Source organism: Alosa sapidissima, chromosome 10 (assembly GCF_018492685.1).
Source record: "Alosa sapidissima isolate fAloSap1 chromosome 10, fAloSap1.pri, whole genome shotgun sequence".
Taxonomy (NCBI): Eukaryota; Metazoa; Chordata; class Actinopteri; order Clupeiformes; family Clupeidae; genus Alosa; species Alosa sapidissima.
In genome coordinates, this window is record NC_055966.1 from 13,782,570 (window position 1) to 13,807,759 (window position 25,190).

A 25,190-nucleotide genomic window follows, 5' to 3' on the forward strand; every position below is an offset into this window, starting at 1 on the left:
GCCGTTTTGTGAACTGCCATTTCTTGGGATTTCATTTTAGATGGCAGGCTGTGATAGTCACTGGATGACAATACAGCCAACGGGAGAAAGAATGAATCAAATAAATAGATTTTTTTTAAAAAGTGCAAAATTGAGTTTTCCCAGTGACATGGATTAGGGAGAGGATTTGAGCCATTTCAGTGGGCTTAATCACGCGGCTCTGCAAGTTCCACTTTTGCCAAAAAATAAATGTGAGGCAAAATAAGAGAAAAAAGCAAAACAAGTTAAGAATGTTCGACTCCAGCAAGTCATGCAAGTAATGAGGTTATGCCCGCTATGCAAGTTCTGAGATGAGGCACGCATAGACCATGTCGAACTGAGAAGGAGGATGGGTGAACTTTTCTTTGTTGTTTGGAAGGTCAAATGAGTGCAGCACATGCTGTGTGTTGTTGTTAGTAATTGTGGTTAGTTAATTGTGGGCCGACTTTTTTTTCCAAATATTTAACATACAAATTAACTAAACACACACACAATCATAAATATTACACCAAAATGCCAAAACATTCCTGGTCTGGAACATTAAGGCTACCACATACTGTAAGTCAAGTCAAACACAGTGGGAGCAGATGACCGTACTAGTAGTGTGCTCATGCTATTGCTATCAGTTTTCGGCAAAGGCATCACGCAAACTAAATATCAGTGTATTTTTTTTTTTTTTCATTTTTAACATAAATATATTTTGCCATCAGTTTACCCAATTTTGATTGTGTTTTGGTTTGATTTTTTACAACAATGGGTTTTATGGTATGTGCTATATTAAACACACACACGCACACACAGACACACACGCATATGCACAACCATACACACACCCATACACACACATTCTATCATTTATATGTCTATGACACAAATTTTAGTCCATCCATGTTGTTCTTGTCTATTTTTCTGACCTAAAGATGAGGAAGAATGAGAAGAATGATAAAGAGGAAGAGAATCCAGCATCCGAGTGTGTGTGTTTGTGTCCGGAGGAATTCTCATCACGCACAGCGTTCCCTGCATACTTCTCGGACACCTTGCCGTTTAATTGGGAGTTTTATGCAGGTGATATCATTTCCCTCACATAGACACCTGCTCCCCAGCAAGGTCATCCTCTTTGCCGCCAAACCCACTAGGGAGGAGACAATGGCAGCACAATTAGCATGCATAATACAAGGGTGTTATGTCACGCCTGGTTTAGGGCAGAGAAATTTCACACCCAACTGGGACTCTTTTGTGGCGTCTGTGAGTGGGGGCATGAGTAGGTTGAGACATTTTCTGATGCAATGAAAGAACATATTCGAATGTCATAAGGCAGAGTTTGGATGTGTATTATTTTTATGATATAAACAAAATTCAAACTTTTTATGTCTATATCCCAGCAAGCCGTTAAAATTGGGGTTGCATTATGGAACATCCTCAATGCTTTACCTGCGGTCATGTTGTTTTAAGTGAGAAAATACTGTTTTTGTGCAGTCGGCTAGTCTAAATGGAAAACATTTCTTTTTCTCTCAAGCTCCACATCTGACATTTTTCTTCCCTATATTTTGGTCTGTGTTCTACGGGATGGCATCAGGTTGACCTTTTGCGCCTTCTCTGTGGCTTCTGCTTTCTCAAAAATGCCCTTCAATATTTTCCTGCTGGCATCTGAGCTAATTGAATCAAAAAGAGTGCGGTCGAACCCATGGCTGTGGTAATGAGAGCAGAGCACACTGAATACAAAGGCCCTGGAGGGCACAAAGAAGACTGGACAGTTGCTCATCTGCCCACGCCTGACCACAGAAACAGGGAAAAGGGCAATCACCAATTCTCTGAGTGCAGTGCTGGAGTCAAAGGCCATGTTGAGGTGTTTTCAGTTACAGCACCTATTCAGGTACAGCACCTATAACCTGCCTCTCTCCACCGGCAAGACCACCTCACAACTGCCCCGCGCTAAATCATAAATCCAATACAACGGGCTGATTGAAAGGTTAGATTCACAATGCTGACCGCTCACCTGGAAGTTATAAACACGAATGTAATTACGTAAGCAGCAAGGACTTCGGTCTGTACTGTCAGTCCTCTCTCTCTCCCCCTTCTCTCTCTCTCTCTCTCACTCTCTCTCTCTCTCCCACAGGAGTATTTCATTTCAAACTGTCCTAATCACAACCAATGCTGCTTCTACAAGCCGATAGCTTCAAACATTGTAGAATATAGCAATCAATGTCTCACTACATGTCCATGAGGATAAAAACACTGATGATGCTGACTGATTGCTGCTGATTTCCCATCTTTCCAGATGTCTCTTCTATCATTGGCAATCAGAATAAGTATACTCAACATCCACAATGTATACCTGACTCCAGAATACAGTAAGTATACTCTACATTCACAATGTATACCTGACTCCAGAATAAGTACACTCAACATCCAGCATGTATACCCGACTCTAGAATAAGTACACTCAACATCCAGCATGTACAGTATACCCGACTCCAGAATAAGTACACTCAACATCCAGCATGTAAACCTGACTTGGTATACTTTGAGATAGATCTGACTGTAGCACACTGTTGCAAGTGGTTACTGGTTGCATTTACTGTTGCACTGAAATGTCTTTTACGTAACATATATATACAGTATATGTAAGGATCCTAATTACCAGGCTGATGATAATTATGCTGCCTTCGTACTGCGTCACCAGCAGGCAGAACAAGACAGCTAGATAACACTGTTTGTCAAAATCTCCAAATAAATCCAAGGCTTGACTTTTCTTGTTTTTACTGAAGTTCCAACAATAATTCAATTTGTTTACTTTTTCTCTTTTCTCTTTTTCTTTTGTAAAACTTTAAAAGAATACAGAAAATACATATAAGTTTCAAATTACATTACAAATGTCAGCTATGTTGCTATTGTGATATTCCTCTATCATGACATATTATACAGTACTACACAGTATTCACTTTCCTTATTTTGTTTTGTAATTTTATGTACTTGTTGAGATTCCATTCAATAGAGATGTAATAGACATTCATAAGAAACAATTGTCCCACGTGTCCAAATGCATAATGTGTTGACTGGGGCAGCCGTGGCCTACTGGTTAGCGCTTCGGACTTGTTACCGAAGGGTTGCCGGTTCAAACCCCGACCAGTAGGAATGGCTGAAGTGTCCTTGAGCAAGGTACCTAACCCCTCACTGCTCCCCGAGTGCCACTGTTGTAGCAGGCAGCTCACTGCACTGGGATTAGTGTGTGCTTCACTTCACTGTGTGTTCACTATGTGCTGAGTGTGTTTCACTAATTCACGGATTGGGATAAATGCAGAGACCAAAATTCCCTCACGGGATCAAAAGAGTATATATACTTACTTATACTAACCATAAATAACATTTGAAGTTTAAGGTAGCCAGACCTGAACAGATATGATCCAGTATACCTTTTGATAATGCTTTTTTCTAAAATACATTGCAAGAGCTTCAATAGAATTTATTTCAAGACAAATGGAAACATTTGGAGTGGTATACCTTTAACTCGCTGCCATTCTAAGCACGTTTTGACGGGTTAAAGAAGATTAGAGACAAAAAAGAACTAACAGCCAAAGCTTAAGTCATTTTAATTGTGAATTAATTTATTTCAAGTCATTCTGCTTTTTAAAGAAATGAGCTTGCTAATTAAAACTACACACAAAGACACATACAGGCACACTGACACACACACACACATACACACACGCACACTGTGAGAAGTGCTTGAACGTTAAAAAAGTTAATCTGATGATTTTTCCCTGTCTGCCTTTAAATAATAACTTTTAGCCAAATTCAGGGTGCTCATTGTGATTTTGCTGCAGTGGGTTTCATTCTTGCAACAAAAGTGAAATAATTAAAAGGTTCACCGGTAGCGCCTCCTCAAGGAAATCCTAATCTGATGGTTCCCTCTCGTCAGAGTTCCTCAGAAAATCATTTCATGCGAGAAGATTAAATCACAAGTTATTAACTTTTGCTAAATGCATATGTCAGTAGAAGGAAAAGCAAGGGGGGGATTCACCTCCATGTAATTTTCCTGATGTCAGAGTGCCTACCTTTGCCTGACAAACAGTCAACATATACTGTAATTACCTGTCCCTATAGGCTTTATACAATGTTCATTTTGAATAAAATAAGTATGCATATGGGCTGGGCTTATTACAATTTTTCTGTCGCTTTGGTGCATTTCTCGAATCCGCATTAACATTTGCATAACATTTAGTGCATTTCTCAAAACAATTACAGCAAACTGCACCGCATAGTGCATTACCTGTAAAAGTGTGTAATGTATCTGGCTCAGAATGCTTTGTTTATACCTCATAACCAAATATTTATATCAGTGAAACTGTCAATGCAATCAAAATGACAAGTCCTGACGCCATTGTTTATGTCAAGAGACTGTTGACATGAACAATATGTCAATATGATAGTTTACTCTCTTTCTAATGAATAATGTGCAAGGCAGCACAATTTTCTATTTCAAAATTACAAAGTTACACACTATTTTGTGTGGAGGGGGTTGATTGCAAGACAGTGGATATGTTACAACATTTTTTTTCTGTTGACAGACATTGTGACAGTATACAGAAAACAAAGGCTCTGTCTTACAGCATTGTGCAAATGAAAAATGACTAATATACAGTAAAACACCCCTTGGTCAGAGCTGTGCACCACTGTACATCTTTCTATACATCCTGACGTTCCTGTCTGTCAGGTCACATATAAGCAATGAAATAAGGCCAATTTGTTGTATGGGGTAGGACTATTCAGCAGGGAACCAGTATAGTGCATTTTGATCAATGTGACATTATCAATTGAAAATTAAAAAAATTAAAAAAAATTGTACACAATCAGTTGCATGGATAGCATTGCTATTTGTTCAAGATGGTAAGAAACTGCTTTAATGCTGTGCACAAGTGATAAGACAGTATCAAACATATGACAAACATATGACAGTAAAGTCAAAAATTGCCAAAAAGGCATTTGTCAGAAGTTAGAAGTAAAACTTTATAGCAGATAAGTTAAAATACCTAGAGCCATTAGAGAAGTGGGTTCCTTTTTAAGATATTTTTTTTTTGTTGCATCATATCTTTGTGGTGGAGCTCAAGAGCTTGCATTCTGGGGGTGATATTTTCCTATGTAGATCATTCCTCATAATGTTCTATAATTTCAGGTTCATATCTTCTTTCCATGTTTCACATTACAACACTCTTAGCTGTTTCATTGATCATATCTCACATGACAACTTGAGGGCTGTAATGGATTTGAAATATATGGATAGTTGACAAAACATGCAATAATGAACACATGAGTTCATACATGCTGCTTATGTTACACATGTTTATATTGCACATATACTCATGCACACACACACACACACACACACACACACACACACATAAAAAGAAAATCTCACAATATCTAGACTAGGATTAAATGTTTTGAAAAAACAAATGTAAGGCGCTTTCAACTTCGTGCTGTTCTGTCTTGCTTTGCATGTTTGAGTGCCCAGTTGTCAGTGTGCATGCCAATCTCTTTTGCATGCCTGTATCAGATATGAACAGTCAAGCAGATTAGACCCATGCATATCAGAGGGAAGTACTGCATTAAATATGCAAGCCACTTCAGTGTTTACGATAACAGATAATGAAGGTTCAATGAGCTGCAAAGTCTGTGGGTTAATATGAAATTAAATATAAATGGCAACTTTCAATCTGCAGATGAATTTATAATGACTCAAATGCATGCAATTTTGTTTACTTTCTCGGGTCTGAGCATTTTTTATTAAGATTTGAATAATGAAATCCTTTTATCTGCATATGTTTCATATAATATGCTATATGGTTTGAAGTCACAATCTGTGATTCTAATCCCAAGCATTGTCAAAGTCAGCAAATTGCTCTTCAAGGTAAAGAGCCATGTCAGTGTAACCTGCCTTGTGTTGAACCTGCGCGATTCAGCCCTGCACACGCCCGGACTCGCACCCGCGAACAGCAGCACCTCGGATCGGGAGGTGAGCGCGCTAACAATTGAGCCAATAGCCCAGGCTACTGGCTCGCATGCCAGCAGCACTCTTGAGGCGTCGGGGAGTGAGGTTTACCAACGTTCCACAAGCACAGCTAAGCTAGCAGGCATCCGTTACATCAGTTCCTACACATCCCTGCCACCTTTATTGCCAGCTGTGCCACTCTTAACCCTGGAATGTTGAAAAATGAACGTTCTAAAGAATGTCTGAGTTCATTGAATTCAACCAGACCCTTTCAAGAGAGTTCCATTATCAGCATCATAGTTGGCCCCACAAGGCTTCAATAAAGTGTATGAGCAGTAATTTTAGTTCAAATAAATTGTTCAACTAATCTCAAATCCAATGTACTGTAATGATACCCATTTCAATTCATTTTTAAAGGTAAACTATGCAGTATTGGCAATTTCCTTACTGTTTTTTTCGGTTTCTGCTTATTTTTCGCTTGCTCTGTCATGACGAATGTCTGAGAAACTCTATCGCTACCTTTTTCTAGCCGGTGCCTGGCGTGTATGTGTATTTGAATGCAGTAAAGCAATTCGTTACACTCGTTATCCTTCTTGACACTGAGGCCGTCGGCCCGCCGGCCCACAGTTGCAAGGGTAGTTTTTCCGCTCACAGGCGCTAGGGGGAAGCGACACGGCCACCATTCAACCCGAAAAAAGTCATATAACCATTTCAATAACTCTGAAGCTGGTAAATGAAGGTAAATTAAGCTAAAAAACTTGCATATTAAGCTAAAAAACATGCATAGTGTGCCTTTAATACATTTAATTAATTTACTCATTCCAGTCTAGTTTAATTCAATTCCTTTCTGTTTACTCAGTTCGTCTCTGCAACAGCTACTGGTTTGCTGGGAGAAACTAGAACCTGACCAAAGATTCTAGAATCTTTGAACCTGACTCTGTGGGTGGCATCCATCTGGCCCTGGCTCACCAACACATCACAGAACCTGCTCAGCAGTGCACGAAAACAGCACCAACATCTGGTCCTTGGGTTAATCTGCTGAGCGCACAAGAGGACGACTGGAGATTGAAAGTGATTGATTGTATTATTAGTAAATTGTTTTTAACAGTAATTTTTCTACTACAAAACTTTTTCAGAGGATAGTAGGGGAATGAAGGCCTACTCCAGACAATTCCTCCCTCCTATCGTCCAACTACTCTTCCTGCTAATGTGCAATAAAGGTGTGCCAGTTCAACTTTGTCGTACTGCTCCGACCCACCATACCTCTATGTGCAGCCAATGTTTCCTTTACAGACACAGCATACCCAAGATAAACTTCCCACATTGTGGAACAATAAAATTCATCTTGAATCCCTGATCCTGAGGATCCTTGTCTGTCTGTCAAGGGACTGCAGCCTGCTACTGATATGGGCCCAATCATCCAAATGGACCTTCAGATTAGGTTTGGCCACCGAAACACGGTTCTAATATGGGACCGGCACCGATGCAAACGGTAGTAACGACATTGAATAACAATGTGGATCTTCAGATGCTTTCAGTGAACATGGCACCACAATGGCATGCTGTGAAGACAGCCTTTTAATAAAACAACAAAACAAGCCACAACCTTTGCAGCCCTAAGAAAAATGGCAGTTCCCCCCTACGTAGAACGCAGGTATACGCCGTATACCCACCTCATATTTTTGGTTATTTCAGTTTACCCACCTAAAATTCATTTTTCAATATTTAGAATAGCACAGCCACGTTTAATCCACGGCCACAACGGAACTTTTTTTAATAAGGTTGCCCGACCTGACGTTTCTGAAGGTAAGTTAAGAGTCAAAAACATCATTCACGCTTTTTATGAGACTTGTATTGCTACCAAGTTACCCTTCTAGGTTGTTTAATTTGTGGACATAACATGGTAATGACACAGGCTAGTCATGCTGTAGTCTAGCTTTCGTTCTTCTCTCAATACTAGCAAGCTAACATACTCTGATCCACGTTACCCTACTTAGTTTTAATTTCTGGACGTTTGTTTATCTGGGATTCTTCTTTGGGAATAGCTCTTAATCGCCATGTCTGTCTGTAAACGGTCTACATGATGTTTACTGTGGCTGTCTGGATTAAGTATCTATCATGAACTTTATTTACTAACCAGAGCCATGCTATCTCCATGGTATGCATGGATGGAGAGATCTGTATCTGTACTTATGGGTAATAACATTATTTACCACACTGTTACTGCGATATAATGCCAGATGCAAAAACCTTTAGTGCATGTGATGAGTTTACAAAACAGGCTATATTTCTATTGACAAACATTTAAAAATCAGCTAATCTAATTTTGTTTGGGCTTGACTTGCTGTAGGCCTACTTGATAGTAACATTTTTGATTGTCATAGATGAAAATGCTTAAAAATGAAACTTAAAATTGGCCTATTTTTGTCATAGCTTTTAGAGGGCTTTGCATCTGAACTGTTTGCATCTGAACTCATATGAAACAGAGTTGTTCATTGTTTTCTCTAGATGGCAGTGGCAGTCAGCAACAAGGTGCAAGGGGAGCTGGAGGGGACCTTGACACTGAGATGGTGGACCAGCAGGAGCAAGCAGGAACTTCAAGAGCTGGAGAGGGTATTTGATGATTATTTACTATTGGTTTTGAAAGTGAATTTATGCTGTCCCTCACACATGCAAGGGGCAGGTAAGTGCAAATCTGCGACCCAAAACAAACATTTTTGTCCCTTAATATTGGTCCCGAGGGGTCGAGTCCCAACCTCTAGTTTGGTAACCACTGAGCCCATTACTGGCCAAAATATACAGTATGCCCACCTCAAAAAAGTAGACTACACCACTGGTTCCCCCTTATTATCAATCTCCATGGAAGTATTGAATGAATCAGACAAACTGCCAGAAGAGATCATAAATGCTCAGATCTAAATTCCATCTAAGTCAAGAGCAAAACCAGGGTTTGCACCAGATTTGGTTGCTATCTAGCTCAAAGAAGGCAAATGTAAGAACACCCAGCTGAGTAGCAGTAGATTTGTTTTTTTTTTGTGTGTGTGGAGGGTATTAAGGGATGAAAGAAAGAAAAGGTCATTCAAAAGGTCGGGACCTTTGGAGACATCTGAGCAGTCAGACAAGGCTGACATCTGATCCTTCTGAAGGCAGTTAATGTACAGTATAATCATGTGCTGTTTTTTTGCAGAGACAAAATGAACTGTTAGGAGGACGCTGAATGATTTATATATTGAAAATGTTTCTATGTATGCAGTGTCACAGGCCTAATATAACACACTTTAAAACAATGTCAGTGGCATGCTCTTGATATTGCATTGACACAATAATTGGGCCATGTTGGGGTTTTGCCATGTCAGGGGTATCCATGTAATGCCCCTCTCTTATGGCTAGTTTTACTTTGTCATCAATTGGATTCTGCATACATATTGTTGTAGCTCATCAGAACATGTTTCTGAGAGGGCCCTATGCTGAATAAAGTGTTGCTGGAGGAATCAAATAGGACTGCTGAATTGATCTCATGCCAGAGCCTGAATGAGATGTATTGCCGTGTCTGCGTTGTCATTGCGTGCAAGCGGCGAGAGTGGCTGAGTCCTCCACCTCTCTCTCTGGGGACTGGTCCCTGCGTTCAAGACTTGTGCTCGAGTTACGATAACTCGCGCCATTAGATACTGTGACAGGCTTTATAAATCTTTTATTCAGTTCTTTGGGAGAGTCTCTGTGATCTTTAAAGACAAATTGACTTTGGGAAAAAAGTCAGATAGTATCAGAGACTTTTACTGCAGTCCCTGGCAAATAATCTTTAGAGCTCAGTCTCACAGGTCTGCATCCCCTACACACAAGCACACACACACACACACACACACACACACACACACACACACACACACACACACACCATGGCAACAATAGACTAATACTTTAAAAGGAAAAGGTATCGAGGTGGGCATGGTAGGTGTAAAGTACACACGCACACACACACACGTACTCTCACGCAAACAATGCCCTTGATTTCCCCCCATTGGCTTCAGTTTAAATGACGGTGTGGTTTGGATGCAGGGATGTTCCCTGTGTTAGAGATCAGTGAAAACACCAATCAGCCCACCACGGGTAGCGCACAGAGCAGAAAGGCACTTTAATTGCAGGGACATGTTTCATTTGATGGAGCCCAGGGCTGTAACAAGTCCCCCATCAGCTTTCCTTGGCAAGACTGAAATGTCATCTTTTCTAGCCTGTCTGAGGGAGTGTGTGTGTGTGTGTGTGTGTGTGTGTGTATGGTGGGTGTGGGGGATGAACTAAGAGATTGTGTGAGAGATAGAGTGAATGAACAAAGGGTGAGAGTCAAAAGAAATCAAGGGAAGTAACGCAATAGGTTGTAGAGGCTCCTCCTCTACACCAAACCAACTCCAACGACTCCCACTCCACATTCCAACTCCATACATCTCAACAGTCTCCCCGCATTTCAGCACTGCCCGTCAGTCCCAAACCTGAGAGGCTGGGCAAAGTGATAATCTCTCTCTCTCTCTCTCTCTCTCTCTCTCTCTCTCTCTCTCTCTCTCTCTCTCTCTGGCGCAAAGCCATGGTTATGTTATGTAGTTGTCTTTTGAAATTACCTGCCAGTGTTCTCTGCAGAGAAAATGACAGATAATTGTTGTGATGCGCCTATCTAGATGTCGTGCTGTACAAGGCATATAATCACTAGATTACTTTTAAAGAGTACTTAAAAACAGCTCTTGTTAACATTACAGAGGCAGTCAGGCAGAGATTGTTATTTTAAATGAGTTGCAGCAGCGCCACCTGAGCTAGACTTGACTTTCAGCTTCTTAAATTGCTTTAGGCCTCACAGCCATTTCATTTTAACTAAAAAGATAATTTGAAACCATTGACTGGCATGGATGGGATTTACTACAGTTGGATGATCAAACAATTATCTGTAGTTTAAAATTTAGTTTTACTAATATCACCACACAAAAGACTTAGTTTATATAAGTAATTGTTTATCAAGGTTGAAGACTGAACAGTGTTCATTTCTGTCAATAAACAAAACAACACAAACATTAAACATTATAATAATAATAATACTTGAATTACAGACAGAAATGCATGTATCTTCTCAAAGCCTGGGGACACTCAAATGCTTTATTTCATTATTAATGTTTTAATGTACCTCTACAACTTTATTGATCATTTTACCAGTGTTGTGTCTCTTTTATCTTAGTTACATGGAAAGCATAAACCATTGGGAGAATACAGGAAGACTATATTTTTATCTTGAGAAAAATGTTTACCACAAACATCCTTTTTGTCCTCTGTTTTCCAGACTCACCACAGAGGGATACTGGACCTCAGGCTCCAGTCAGTGGCTCTCAGCAGATCCTGACACTGATTACCCCGGCAGCTGGCTCTCTCTCCCAGTTACTCACTGATAAGCGCAGGGAAGTGGCAATAAAGCAAGAGCAAGCCTGAGCCTGTTAAATAGGTTTTGCCTTTGAGAGGGAAACCAATTAGAGAACGCACCTGATAGTGTCCCACACACTACCCCCTCTGCCTAGTCCGCCTGCTTATCGGATGGAGAGGGTCCCATATACCATTTTCCTCCATTCGGGTGCAACATTGTCAGAGACCAGAGACTGACAGAAGAGACTAAGGGTAGAGAATACTTCTCCTGTTCTGTTCTGTTGATCTGATACATGCATCGGTGCACATCAAATAAAATATAGATTACACTGGGTTGCAGATGTTATTTTTTAAGTAGACCAAATAAGATAGTAGGAATTGTTTGTGCAAGCTTTACTAAACATAAATCAAAATAGTCCATGTACTTTTGCGTTCATTTATTATTCTATTTTGGAAGTGAAATGGAAAATGGAAAAACGGGTGGTATGACTTTTTGAAGTTCTATTGTCACTTGCTAAATTAAAATGTTGCTATATTGTAATCTATTTCAGGGATTAGGCTAAGACTACAAAGACAATGTTGACTTAATTAATGAATAATGTAAAATGCAAAATGCAATAAAGAAAAAAAATGTCATTCTTACATTTTCTTTTATGTATATTTTTTGGGCTTTTATGCCTTTAATTGACAGGATAGTGGAGAATGACAGGAGAGAGAGAGTCGGGGTGGGATCCGGAAAGGACCACGGGGTGGGAATCGAACCTGGGTTGCCAGCATATGGTGCAGGTGCCCCAGCCAGTTGCGCCACGGCCGGGGCCACAGTGTTGACATTTTCTGACGTCATCCTACGGTTACTGAGTGACATTTGAATGAATTGACGGTCATAGTCAAAATGAAGAGACCACTGCAAATTTGAATATGACCGTCAACTCATTTGAATGTCACTCAGAAAATGATGACATCAGAAAAATGTGCAATGTTCCAGAGCAGTATGTGTGTGTGTGTGTGTGGTGCAGTGGTCTCTTATTTTTTTCCAGAGCTGTGTGTGTGTGTGTGTATGTGTGTGTGTGTGTGTGTGTGTGTGTGTGTAAATTATGTCAGAGGTTCAAGCTTTACAATGAGGGGCTGAGGTATACCTCATGTCCTAGGTAAAAGGAAAAAAATGCAGGATCAGAGTCAGCTATTATTTGAGGACATCAGAGGAACCCTGAGAGGGGAGACACGGCTCACAGTGGAGCAATCACTGTTTGGCTTCACTAAATCCTATTCACCCTCGCTGCTGTTAACAGTTACAATCCACTCATACCAATGGTTTTTATTGGCACCCTGTCTTACTCTCACTCACTCTCATCTCACTTACTGCAGATTCATGTCATAATAATCTGTCAGGCTCCCAGTAATAATGTCTAAGGCAATAGCACTCTATTTCACACGACACATGATGTTGGTCGGAGATTTCTTCATTTTGTTCCTTTTAAATGATTCATTGAGTCAGGTTCGGATATCCTTAGCCCATAATTATTTAAGAAAATCTATATTACATTGAATGTTAACATTGACAAAGTCAGTAGGAATCAAAAGTCAATGGAATCAGTAAGTAGATGGAAGTTTGCACAATAAAGAAAACAATAACAGCTTGGTTGAGAAGGGTCTTCTTTTTTTAATCACACTAGACTAGTTATTTAACTAAATTAAATTTCAATTACCAGCAACAAACATTGTGGCTGTTAAATTGAATGTTGTGCCACAACGTCTCTATGTATGCAGATTTCGGCCTTCGTCTTCAAGCAGACTCCCTGTGCATGCAGAGAGGCAATTGTGCATTCTCTCTCCCGCTAAACGGCTAAAGGTCGTAAATAGCATGCACTCAGGCAGCCATGATGTGCCATCCGGTTAGTGAATGGAGGGGCCCATCAGATGTGTATAATGGATGATTCCTATCGAGTTAATAGCTTTTCCGGAACATTCTCTTGTGACACTACCTAATGAATGCATGTGTGAGGGGTGTACACGTGTGTGTGTGTGTGTGTGTGTGTGTGCCTGGGGTTGATAATGGTTGTAAAGTGTGTGTATGTGTGTGCTTCTTTGTGTGTGTGTGTGTGTGTGTGTGTGCCTTTCTCTCTCTTTCTCTATGTGTGTGTGTGGATGTGTGTTTGCGTGAATGAAGAGCAGCTCAAAAAGGATCCCTAAAGTGGCGGCCTGAACCCCCTTTCAGACACTCACATCATTATTTGAGCACTCGTGAAAGAGGCCTTTGTTGTAAAATGACAGTGGCACACCCCGTCCCTTTCAGTCATGCTAATCCAGCCCTCAGAGAGAGAGAGAGAGAGAGAGAGAGAGAGAGAGAGACCAGAATGAGTCACAGGTGACGGAGCTCTCCAGAAAAAAGAAAAAAAAAAACATCCTTATACTCTCTCTCTCTAGTTGGCATCTCAGAGGCCAGAATACGGACGAGAGAGCCCAACTGACCACCACCTCCACCTCTTATGGATGGGAGAAGAACAAAGTAAGAAAGGGAAAAAATACTTTCTATGCTATTAAAGTTCATGTGGTTGCCATGGTGAGTGGCGAGCCACCTGACAGAAGCCATTTTCCCAGCTGGGATGTTGGAGAGCTGAATGAATGAGGGGTGATTTATTCCCCTAAGGAACCAGCTCTGAACAATGGACAGATCAATGACAGCAGCTGAAGGAAGGAATCGACCACTATCTCTCTCTTTCTCTCTCTCCCCCCTCTCTGTGTCTCCTTCCGTCTTTCGGCCTTTCTTTCCTCCTTGCCAGCTGTCTTGCTGTCTGTGTCTGGCCTAGCCCCTGCTGGGCTGCACAACATTTCTCGCTCACCTCTCCCTCGCTGTTTTGTTGATCAATCCTGTTACATGCCTGTCAACCGCATGTCTGCTCCTGTTTGCGTAGAGACCTCAACAGAAGCACTGCTTAACACAGCCTGCCATATGACGTCTCAGTACCAAGAGTCAAAACCAATTCCACCGTGTGTCATATGAGGGACCAGAAATTTCAACACGCTAACCCTGCAAACCAAATCTGAAATCCTGCTGTTGATTTTTGTTTGAGCACAGGGGAGGAGATCCTCCCCCACCCCCATTCTGAGTGCACTACCCCAATCATTATGAACACAACTATTGGTCCGGTCAAATTATTTATTCATTTCTGAATGGATGTTACGAGGTGGTCCTGGCACAAGCTCTTCGTTGTCTGGGGTATGTTCAATTAAACTAAAACGCAAATTAGGAAAATTCAAGGCCAAACATCCTGTGTCAAAAGATCCAATGCGAGCGTGATGTTGAATGCCCAGCACCAGCGGCTGAAGCACAAAGCTCCACCGAAACATCAGGGGCAAGAGGCATACATCATGACCACCAGCTCTTTCCAAAATGGTCTAAAACCCCCAGTCCAAGGTGCAAATTCACACATAGCTAATGATGGCCCACTCTGGTAGCGCAGCAGCCGACTACTCCTGGCTTCAAGACGGTCCCGATACTTTCTAACGGAGTAGGCTCCAGAGAGCAACCAAGAAGATGACCTTGCCCCCAAGTCAATTCTATTCAAAGGGCTTCCCCCAAAACCCTGATCAACATAATGCGGTCCTAGACATTTAAAAGAGACAACTGTCTGCTGCACCGAAAGAACAAATGGTCTGCCATCTCTCTTTTCATTTTCAGACCTTTCAACACCAGTAGCCCTGTACTGTTCATCCAGAGAACAACGATCCTCTGCCTGACCCTTGCACATTGGGAAACTGGATGGCACCTCTGAAACACCACCTCCAGCTAGAACACTAAATGCATCAGCATCAGAGCATGGCTGCAACAACTCTGGGGAGCCGATGTCATACATATCCAAGTGGTCATCCATATCTTCAACCACTAACGGGGACTCCGTAATCACCACATCCGCACAGACATCCTTACAACATGGCTTAATCTCAGATTCACTGAGCAAAATAAACAAAAAGGAATCAGCCATGTCAACCTCAGACGCCTCTGTCAAAACCAACACAAATTTGTTGAGCTTTTACTGGTTCAGATTCCACAAAAACCCCAGGGACAGGGCATGTCAAAGGGGCAATATATGCCTCCGTAAACTCAACACAAGCCACATCAGGCCTGTCTAAAACAAAATCACAAGTGGAGACCAGATTTTCAATATGAGAAACCACCTCGTCAGCTACAGCCACCTGGGCTGACGCTCTTTGCGCTGTTCTTCAAACTGCGTTCTTTCCAGTTGGGTCTGTGCACCCTTCTCTTCCAGTAGAGCTAGCTCTTTCTGCAGCTCAGACAACGTGCGCTCATCATCGCTGACTATAGGGGAAGATGTAGCCGCTCTAGCCTCCTTGGCGATCACATCAGGGATGCCAAAGTGAAGCAACAGCGCATTACCTAATGCTGGCATTTTAACACCACCCGGCACCTCCACCCGATAATGGAGCGCGGTCTTAATCAGGAGGTATTTTTCTGATAGCATCAACGTATAGCGCGTAATGCCACATGCAACAAACGCTTCCACACAGTCGTCTCCCATGGCCAAAACAGTAAACAAAACTAGACCAGCAAAGATTCAAATCGCTACAATATAGCTGAGCTAACCATCATCTTCATGATAGTTCTGCCCATGGGTGTGTATGTTTCCTCCTGCAAATGATGGGGCCTTTCACAAGGAAACATACACGCCTCTCCCACTGTTCCTCCCTCCAACAGAATTAGCATTTTGAAGACATCCTGTACAATTTGTGAATGCTAAACCTGTTATTCACTTCCCATCATCAGAGGTAGCTTACCCTCTGAGTGGGGCATACGGGTCACTGGTTCTCAGAGCACCATTTGCATTCGACATTGAACAGACCCTAAACCCAACCTATTGGCACAGAATGGGGGACTGTACCAGAGGCACACAATCCAAATCACTGCTGTCACTATCATCGGCATTTAACTCCAAGAGAAGGCTGTCAAACCAAAAACAAAGATTACAAATATTGAGAAAATTTAATTATTTGTTGTTATGTTGTTTTAAACCCATAAATCTAACTAGGACAGCTAAGACACCTTTCTTAGGTGTGCTTTTTCCGTTATGATCTTGTTCAGTCGAGACAAATATGCATGTTGGTGGGTAGTTGTAAAACATTAGAGTTGCTTTACTTACTCATTTGATTTATTTTAGCCGTCTTCACCAAAAAAGACACACCTGTCTCCCAAATATAGGGCACCAAAATAATAATGTGAATTTCACATTTTAACATGAAATATCCATCATGAATTTTTGTGAAAAAATCCTGAAAGCATCTTGAATGTCAAAGTGGATTTCAGATGTTTTCTGGATATCTTTAATAAATATGAGGAACCCTTTGATGGTCTGATTCACACCGGTTGTTTATTTGTCCTTCTGATCACATGCTGTTTTCAATATAGTGGCTTTTGCAGCATGTGTGTTGAAAGTACACAATAAAGACAGCAAGGGAATCCATCCAGTTCATTACATGAGTGTCCAATAACTTTGAATCTGTTATGCCAGAGACCCACAAACAGACAACAAAAGAAAGAAAAGAAAGAAAAAAACATAAAAAAACAGAATCCATCCAGTTCATTACATCGGTGTCCAATAACTTTGACCGTGTTATGCCAGAAACCCACAACAACACAACAAAAGAAAGGAAAAAAAAAAAAAACTGAGAAATAAAACTCCATTGATTGGCCCAGGTTGTTTATGAGATTTGCTTTAAGCATGGGGATTTGAGAGATTGGCTTTGTGTCCAATGGCCAGAATTTACTTGGCAGTAATGCGGCCATTCTCTTTGACTAGACTCTATTGACTTAGATGAGCACTCCACCTCTGGCATTTGTCACTTGCATGGTTCCATCAACATTTCGTCAATATAATCCTACTTAGCACACCTTCTCTTAAACCCTGTTGAATCATGCATTTGGCTGTGACAAAAAGGCTATTGGTCAGGCTGAAACTGTCATGGTTCAATGCTCCGTAGTCATTGTTTTGTTGTTTGATTTATGGATAAAATGCAAAACGTGAAATGCCAGGATAAAACAGTGAAAGACTATTTAAAACAGGTTTATTAATCACACTCAGCAGAAAATTGAGTTTGAGATTAAATGCCTTTATGCAGTTATGCCATTATCATGGGGATATCAGATTTCCTGTAGTTTCCATGATAGGCCTAATCATGTTCTTCAGAATCCATACAGACAATGTAGGCTACATATTACTTGCAGGCAATAAACAACAAAGAAATACACAGATTATGTAAAAGACAAACAATAACGGCACAATTTCCTGGCTACAGAGCCTATACCACATTCAGGTCTATATGCCCAAGGGGACCCGGGCTTGGGTCTGGCCTAGGTCATTTCCTGATCCCACCCCATCTCTCTCTCTCCCACTTGCTTCCTGTCACTCTCTTCACTGTACTTTTGGATCAAAAGCATAAAAGCCCAACAATTTGTTTTAAAAAGCCAGTCTATGAGCAAAGCTTTTGTGTATAACAGCATCATGTGTCATGAGACAGCTTTTAGCTGAACCACTGCTGTTAGTGCTTAGGGTCTTAGGGTCTTTTTCACGGTTTTAAAAAGCCAATCTATGAGCAAAGTTCTCCCATATGAACTAACAGTATCATGTGGCATGAGACAGCTTTTAGCTGACCCACTGCTGTTAGTGCTTAGGGTCTTTCTCACGGTATTAGATTTGCAAATAAATGTTGCATGGTAACTTTGAGATGGAATTTTCTTGAAGAAAATAAACATGTATGGCCACTTGTTCAATAATGTGTCCTGGCAAAAAGCAGCTTTTAAAAGAATAGTTGACGTCTTCAATCACTTTTATGAGAGCGCATTGAGAGCATTGATGGGAAAAGAGAAAAAACTCCCCATTCTCCCAAACAAAGACAAAGACTCTTTTTTTGTTAAAAATGCTTTTTCATTTATTTTGAAAAATCTTTTGGCATTGATTTTGTGTAGGAAGATATCAATATTGAAATGGACTCCACTTGACAAATAATAGCTACATTTCTGTAGCCAGAGCTGAAAATAAAACATATTATGCAAGTCCAGCGCTAGGCTTGAGCCATCTGGTGAGTGGGAGGTATGATGTTCAGACGGAGCACAAGTTCATCATCACAGCTGCAGTGAACACCACAACTGCGCCGTCATCATCCACCCGCCGCTAGCACCGACAGCAAAAACAGCTGTTGTGACTGGCATGTCTGTCACGGACGCCTCTGAAATCAAAATATCCAACTGAGTGGGATGCACCTGCCAACCAGGGTTTGAGGAACTTCGTCAATATGATTAACTTTTTCTTTAGTGTCAAGTTTGGGGTTGCTCAAACTAAACTGAAGCAAGTGGCAACTATACAGTTGATCTAGATAAACTTTTTTTCATGAAGTTGTGAATCACCTGTTAAGCACTCACAAAAATACTACAAATATTATACTCATGTCTAGATATTCCAGGTAATCTGTGAGTCCCTAACCTGTCTTGTGTGCAAACACGTGAATGTATGAAGCTAATGTTGGAATGAATGAACCAGGGGATGCCACCTTGTCCGTGGCCAGCCCAAGCTCTCTTGGTCACACAGCCCAATCTCCCAGTTAGTCCACAGTTCAAGTATTAGAAGGTAAGACCCTTTCCAACGTAAAATCCAAAACGAAGGGGATCTGACTGTAAATCCAAAAGAGCCTCTCGAAACTCCAAACCCAAGTCAAACAGACGCTACACAATCGAGCTTGGTCTTAGGCTCGAACCTGTGGGCTATATGCAATCAGACCGAAAAGGCAAACCAGCATTCCCTAGTGTATGGAGTATGAGTGTGCAAGTGTGAGGTCTAAACCATGGAGGTGGTATATAGAACTGGAGAGAAGGAGGAAGTAGAGCTGGCATTCATTTCTAACAGCTCATAATAATAATATAATAAGTTTATTTTATATAGCGCCTTTCTCAAACCCAAGGTCGCTTTACATAGTAGGAAGGCAGGGAAACACAATAACAAACAAACAAACAATACAACAGAGACAAAGGCAGGGAAATACAATAACAAACAAACAAAACAATACAACAAAGACAAGTTATCTGTAGGAACTATGTGTTGGGTGTGGAGGAGAAGTGATCATTAAACAGAAAGGTCTTGAGATGTGCTTTGAAGAAAGGAAGAGAAGGACAGGCACGAAGGGGTTGGGGGAGGGAGTTCCAGAGTTTGGGGGCCAAGGCACTGAAGGACCTGCCACCCAGGGTGGAGAGTCTGGAGTGGGGGATAGCCAAGAGGTTTTGGTCAGAGGATCTGAGTGAGCGGGAAGGAGTGTAAGGGGTCAGGAGGTCACAGATGTAGGGGGGAGCAAGGTTGTGGAGGGCTTTGAAGGTGAGTAGTAGTACTTTGTATTTGATCCGGGACGGAACTGGTAGCCAATGGAGTTGATGAAGAATGGGGGTGATGTGTGCTGATCGTCTGGTATGGGTGAGGAGCCTAGCTGCAGAGTTTTGAATATATTGTAGTCTTTGAAGGGTTTTAGTGGTGAGACCAAGGAAAACTGAGTTGCAGTAATCTAAACGGGACATAATGAAAGAGTGAACCAAAGTCTGTGCATCACTAGCAGAGAGGAAGGGTCGGAGGCGTGCAATGTTACGGAGGTGAAAAAAAGCAATCTTAGTGAGTGATTTGATATGAGGATCAAAGCTAAGGGTGGAGTCAAGCTGAATGCCAAGGTTTTTAACAACAGGGGTGGAGTGGACAGATGAGCCATCAATGTTGAGAGTGAGATGGGGAGATTTGGTGAGGATGCTTTTAGGGCCAATCAGCAGAATTTCGGTTTTGTCTGTGTTGAGCTTGAGAAAATTGTTTTGCATCCATAATTTTAAGTCAGAGAGGCATTCAGTGAGGGAGTGTGGTGGGGAGTCAGAGGGAGAGGGAGTGGTAAGATAGAGTTGGATGTCATCTGCATAGCAGTGGAAGTTGAGACCGTGGCTGCAAATAATCTGGCCAAGAGGGAGGATGTATATGAGAAAGAGGAGGGGCCCAAGTACAGAACCCTGGGGGACACCAGTAGTTGAGCTAGCAATATCCTGCTGGCAGGATCAGCCAATCCACACAAATGACATCATTTGCAGCCTTCGGAAATGTGCCACCTAATTGTTTTGTTTGTGAAAGGGGTGCCAGAAGGGAGCACATGTCGGCCGCCATTTCTAAAGATGGTGGTGACCATAGATATTAGAAAGCTACTGTAGATACCGCATTGTCCGTCGAGTTAGGTGGCATCGTAAACGTGGCCGCCATATTGCTGGGGGCAACACATTTACTATCTATGGCAACACTTGCTGGCAATCAGAAACACCTGTCTGATTTCCAGTAGATAGATAGATAGATAGATAGATAGATAGATAGATAGATACTTTATTGATCCCCAGGGGAAATTCAAGGTCTCAGCAGCAGCATATATACAACACAAACACATTCTTTAACAGCAGAAAGAGTATTTAAAGTATATAATATAAAAACACAACTAAGCAGTAAGGACAGTAGAAGATAGATAGATAGATAGATAGATACTTTATTGATCCCCAGGGGAAATTCAAGATAAAGAATATGCTAAATATACTAAAATACAAATTATACTAACACTTAATACAATATATAAAAATATACTAAAATACAAATTATACTAACACTTAATCTAAATCAATTCTAAAAACAGTATCCACATAGTAGTGATTAATAAATCAGAGGCGCTTGTAATGACTGAGGCAGGGACTGAGCCTGTGATTATCTGTGCATAGTAAGGTATGGTAAGGTGCTCTAAGGTGCTCTGTGTGAATGAGTGTCATGGTGGTAGTGCAATGGTGATGGTGGCCATGGTGATAGTGCAAATGAGTAAGTCAACAGTGCAACAATGCAGAAATAAAGTAAAGTAAAGTCTATATATCTATATATTTAACTATTTAAGAAAATGTATAAGTGTGGCCACAGTTCGGCTGTGGCATGGAGGGGGGGGGGGGTTATGCATATGCATATGCATATCCAAACATGGAGGGGGTGAAGAGGCAGACAGAGAGAAGTCTATCTATCAGAGAGAAGTCTATCTCTCCTCTTCCCTTAAGTGAGGCATTGAACAGTTCAATGGCCCTGGGGACAAATGACTTTCTCAGTCTGTCAGTTGTGCAAGGCAGTGAGCGAAGTCTCCAGCTGATCAGGCTCTTCTGCTTAACAATAGTGCTGTGGAGTGGGTGACACTCATTGTCCAAGATGTTGATTAGTTTGTTCAGAGTCCTTTTGTCAGATAGTGAAGTGATGCACTCCAGTTCAGCTCCAACTACAGAGCCAGCTTTCCTTACCAGCCTGTCAATTCGCCCCACATCCTTCTTCCTTGTGCTTCCTCCCCAGCATACTACTGCATAGAAGAGGACGCTGGCAACAACAGACTGGTAGAACATCCTGAGGAGCTTACTGTACACATTGAAGTCACATGCTTCTCCATTGGCCTCCAGTTATTGTTGCCCCCACCAAGATGGCGGGGCTATTTATGTACGTTCTGGAGCCCAATGCGGTATCTTGCTTTCTAATATCTATGGTGGCGACCAACTGGGAGGCTTGAGAGTATTTTGTGGATCAAAATGCTGACGCTGATGCATTTTGAAAAAAAAAAAAAAATCAAAGGCTGTTAGTTGCGATCCAATCTGAGCCGACTGATCGTCCAAAAGTCCATTATTGCTTATCTGGTAATACACAGTAGCCCTTATGCCACTGCATACATATATCCCCTCATATCTCTGTACCATGCCGCCCTATTGATTAAAATCAGCTTCAGACACACCGTAAAACAGTATTCAATTACATGGCTTGTGAACAATGCTGGGATCAATACACTGGCTTGTGTTTTAAAGCCACACCATTCACCTGCTCATGAATGGCCAACTCACCGACATACTTTCCACACTTCACCCTCCTGTGTGCTAACATCACCGAATCAGCAAAAGGGAGGCCTGCAATGCATCTGGTCCAGTCTGGTTTCCCGCTGTTTTGTGGCCCCTACCAACAGTGTGTTATGTGCCTACTTTGCAGTCTGTTAGAATCGTAGTGATGGCTTGCTCTTTTAGAATTATCCCGAAAACATTATTATTCCTGAAAAAATTAAAATGAAAACAACCAAAATAACAAGATGAGCGATAGAGTTCACCAGGGAGTGTAATAGTCTGGATAGACCTCAGTTAATAGTTTTAATTATATGCCATAGGTTGTCATAGCCTAACAGCAATGACACACATTGCTGGGAAAAAAACATATCTGCCTCTAGACATAATTGACAAGTTGTTACAAAGCAATTTACACTCCGCTGCAAAAATTGCAATTACAGAAAAACTAGGGCATTGATGATTACTACATGATTGTGGGGGCTGCTATTTCTACTAAATAGGTTTTTAAACCCTGATAAAATAATGTATAAAATGAACTGTTAGAAATTGTTGGATCTTATTGTTTGATATACTGTACTGCATGGGTGTGACCTCAGGGTCAGTTAAAATGTGTTTTTTGCGCTGAAATGTAGCTTTGTGGGAGAAGACACACATTTGACAGAGAGAGAGAAAAAGAGGGAGAGGAGAGAGATAGATAGAGAGAGAAAGAAATTGCTGCGAGGAGTGAACGGTAAACCCATATGGGACTGTAGTTGCTCCTACTTCAGTATGTGCTTCAGTCTGTGTGTTTATACAGTGTTGGCATGTTTCTCGTAGAGAGTGAAAGGAAAAGACAGATGCAAAGATAAAGCTCTAAGGCCTGAGAGAAGAGAGGGAGAGTGGAGTGTTGCTATGAGAGAGGCTTGACTCCTGAATCACAGGGACACAGGAGGGTGAGTGGGGTGCCAAATGTACCATAATGCCCTTTGTGTTCAAGAAACACAAACACGCTAGAGCTGTGTCTACTTACACACTCTTTAGTGCACAGAATGTTTCCTTTTTGTACTTCCATCTCTCTCTCTCTCTCTCTCTCTCTCTCTCTCTCTCTCTCTCTCTCTCTCTCTCTCTTTGTCTCTCTTTCTCTTTCTGTCACTCTTGGATTGTTCTCTTTGGGGCAGTCTCAGCCCATCCTGGTTAAGCTGCATAATACTTTCATTAAAACTAATGATCTCTGGATTCACTTCTATCAGCAACCTCAACAGCCCAGAATCAGCTATTAGGATTTATTGCCGTGCACAAAAGTTAATAAGCATTAAATATACAGAGAAGTGTCTGTGTCCGTGCATGCATGCGTTTGTGTGTGTGTGTGTGTGTGTGTGTGTGTGCGTGATTGAGAGAGAGCGAGAGATAGATGAATGTAATCCATGCTGAACTGGATGAGGGCTGGGAAGATATAGGTGCTTTGGCTACAAAATTAATGCTAATTATGATGGACCGAGCCCTTTTAAAATGTATCCTGAACCATCGGCCTCTCCCCTAGAAAGTGTCCTCTGCTCACTGAATTAAGTCATAACAGTCAGAACATTACCCTGGAAACTCCAGAGTTCTTGCAAGAGCACAATTTCAATTGTCTCTGCGAGACACTCTGGCAATGAGTAATAATGCAAGTTACTTTTGCCACTTGTATCGCGGGGAGCCAATCACATCGGTGTATCTGATATAGGCAGGCCAGAGGCGAGATAAACAGATGACAGTCGTAGTGTTATCCAATTGCGTGCAGTGAGATTTTCAAATGCACACTTGGTGCCGCCCCTCGAGTTGGGCCATTACATTATTCGTGGCCAGACCCTTAATCTTTCTAGATCTCCAGGCTATCAGAACATACACAGGTGTACTCTCTGGGCAGTTGGTCCGTACAAATTCAGTGCACTGTGTGTACAGCCTTATTATTTGCTATCATGGATAAGAGTATGCTATTATAAAAAGATTGATATGCAACTGATAAGTTGTGTGATTTGAATGTATAGTTGTCGTAGCGAGAGGAAGTGTTAAGGTCTCTGTGCAGTACTATCAGCTTTGGTAGACGCACGTGTGTTTTTGTTGTCTTTGTCTGCAGGTGTTTTGATGAAGCACAAAAGAACATCTCATAACAAGCTGGCCACTCCGACAGGATATTGTATTTTGCAGGAAGTGATAGACTCTCGGATGTGACATGATGAGAGATGCCTGGTTAGAAATTAAATTTCACTACCTTCTACTTGCTCAGTGGATACTGGTAAAAGGAAAGTATGAAAGAAAATGTGCATAACACACATACACACACACACATACACACACATACACGCACACACACACACACACACACAAACACACACACACACACAAGAATACAGACAAGCACGCCCATACAAACACACACAAACATGCACATTGAATCCTCTGACTGTCATTACAGTAATGCAGCGTGAAAGCTTTTCAGGCAACAAGCACTCTGAAAAGAAACACATCGGCAAGAAGATCCATTTAAGGCTTCAGTGGCTTCCTCCTTGCCTATATCTGAACAGTGCACAGGTGTCCTTAATGAAAAGTGAGTGTGCAAACAGCTCCTTTGTATCAGCTGGGAATGTCTGTAATTCCTTTAGTGTGAGCAGAAATAAAGGAGAAGGTAGAAACACCAAACACAATAATTTTAAAATGGTGGCCCATCTACATGGATAAGGTAACAAAGGATGATGCATCGACAACCGAGGTTGGAAAAAAAAAAAATTACCCACCACTGTTGCTCAGGACATGGAAGAAGTGAATGCACTTCAATTCAATTCAATTCAATTGCAAAGGTCTCTGAAGGTATTATTCAAACAAGAGTAAATCAATATTTTGTGCCATGAA

The 25,190-nt window shown here is 41.4% G+C and overlaps 1 long non-coding RNA gene across 1 annotated transcript; it reads right to left on the reverse strand.

Moving 5' to 3' along the window:
- Nucleotides 1-5,778: 5,778 nt before the first annotated feature.
- LOC121720925 lies at nucleotides 5,779-23,987 on the reverse strand. Its single transcript, XR_006034659.1, has 3 exons — nucleotides 23,885-23,987; nucleotides 17,946-17,950; nucleotides 5,779-5,788 (listed from the first exon to the last, which is right to left on the reverse strand). It is a non-coding gene; the product is annotated as an uncharacterized LOC121720925 (long non-coding RNA).
- Between the last annotated feature and the right edge of the window lie 1,203 nt (nucleotides 23,988-25,190).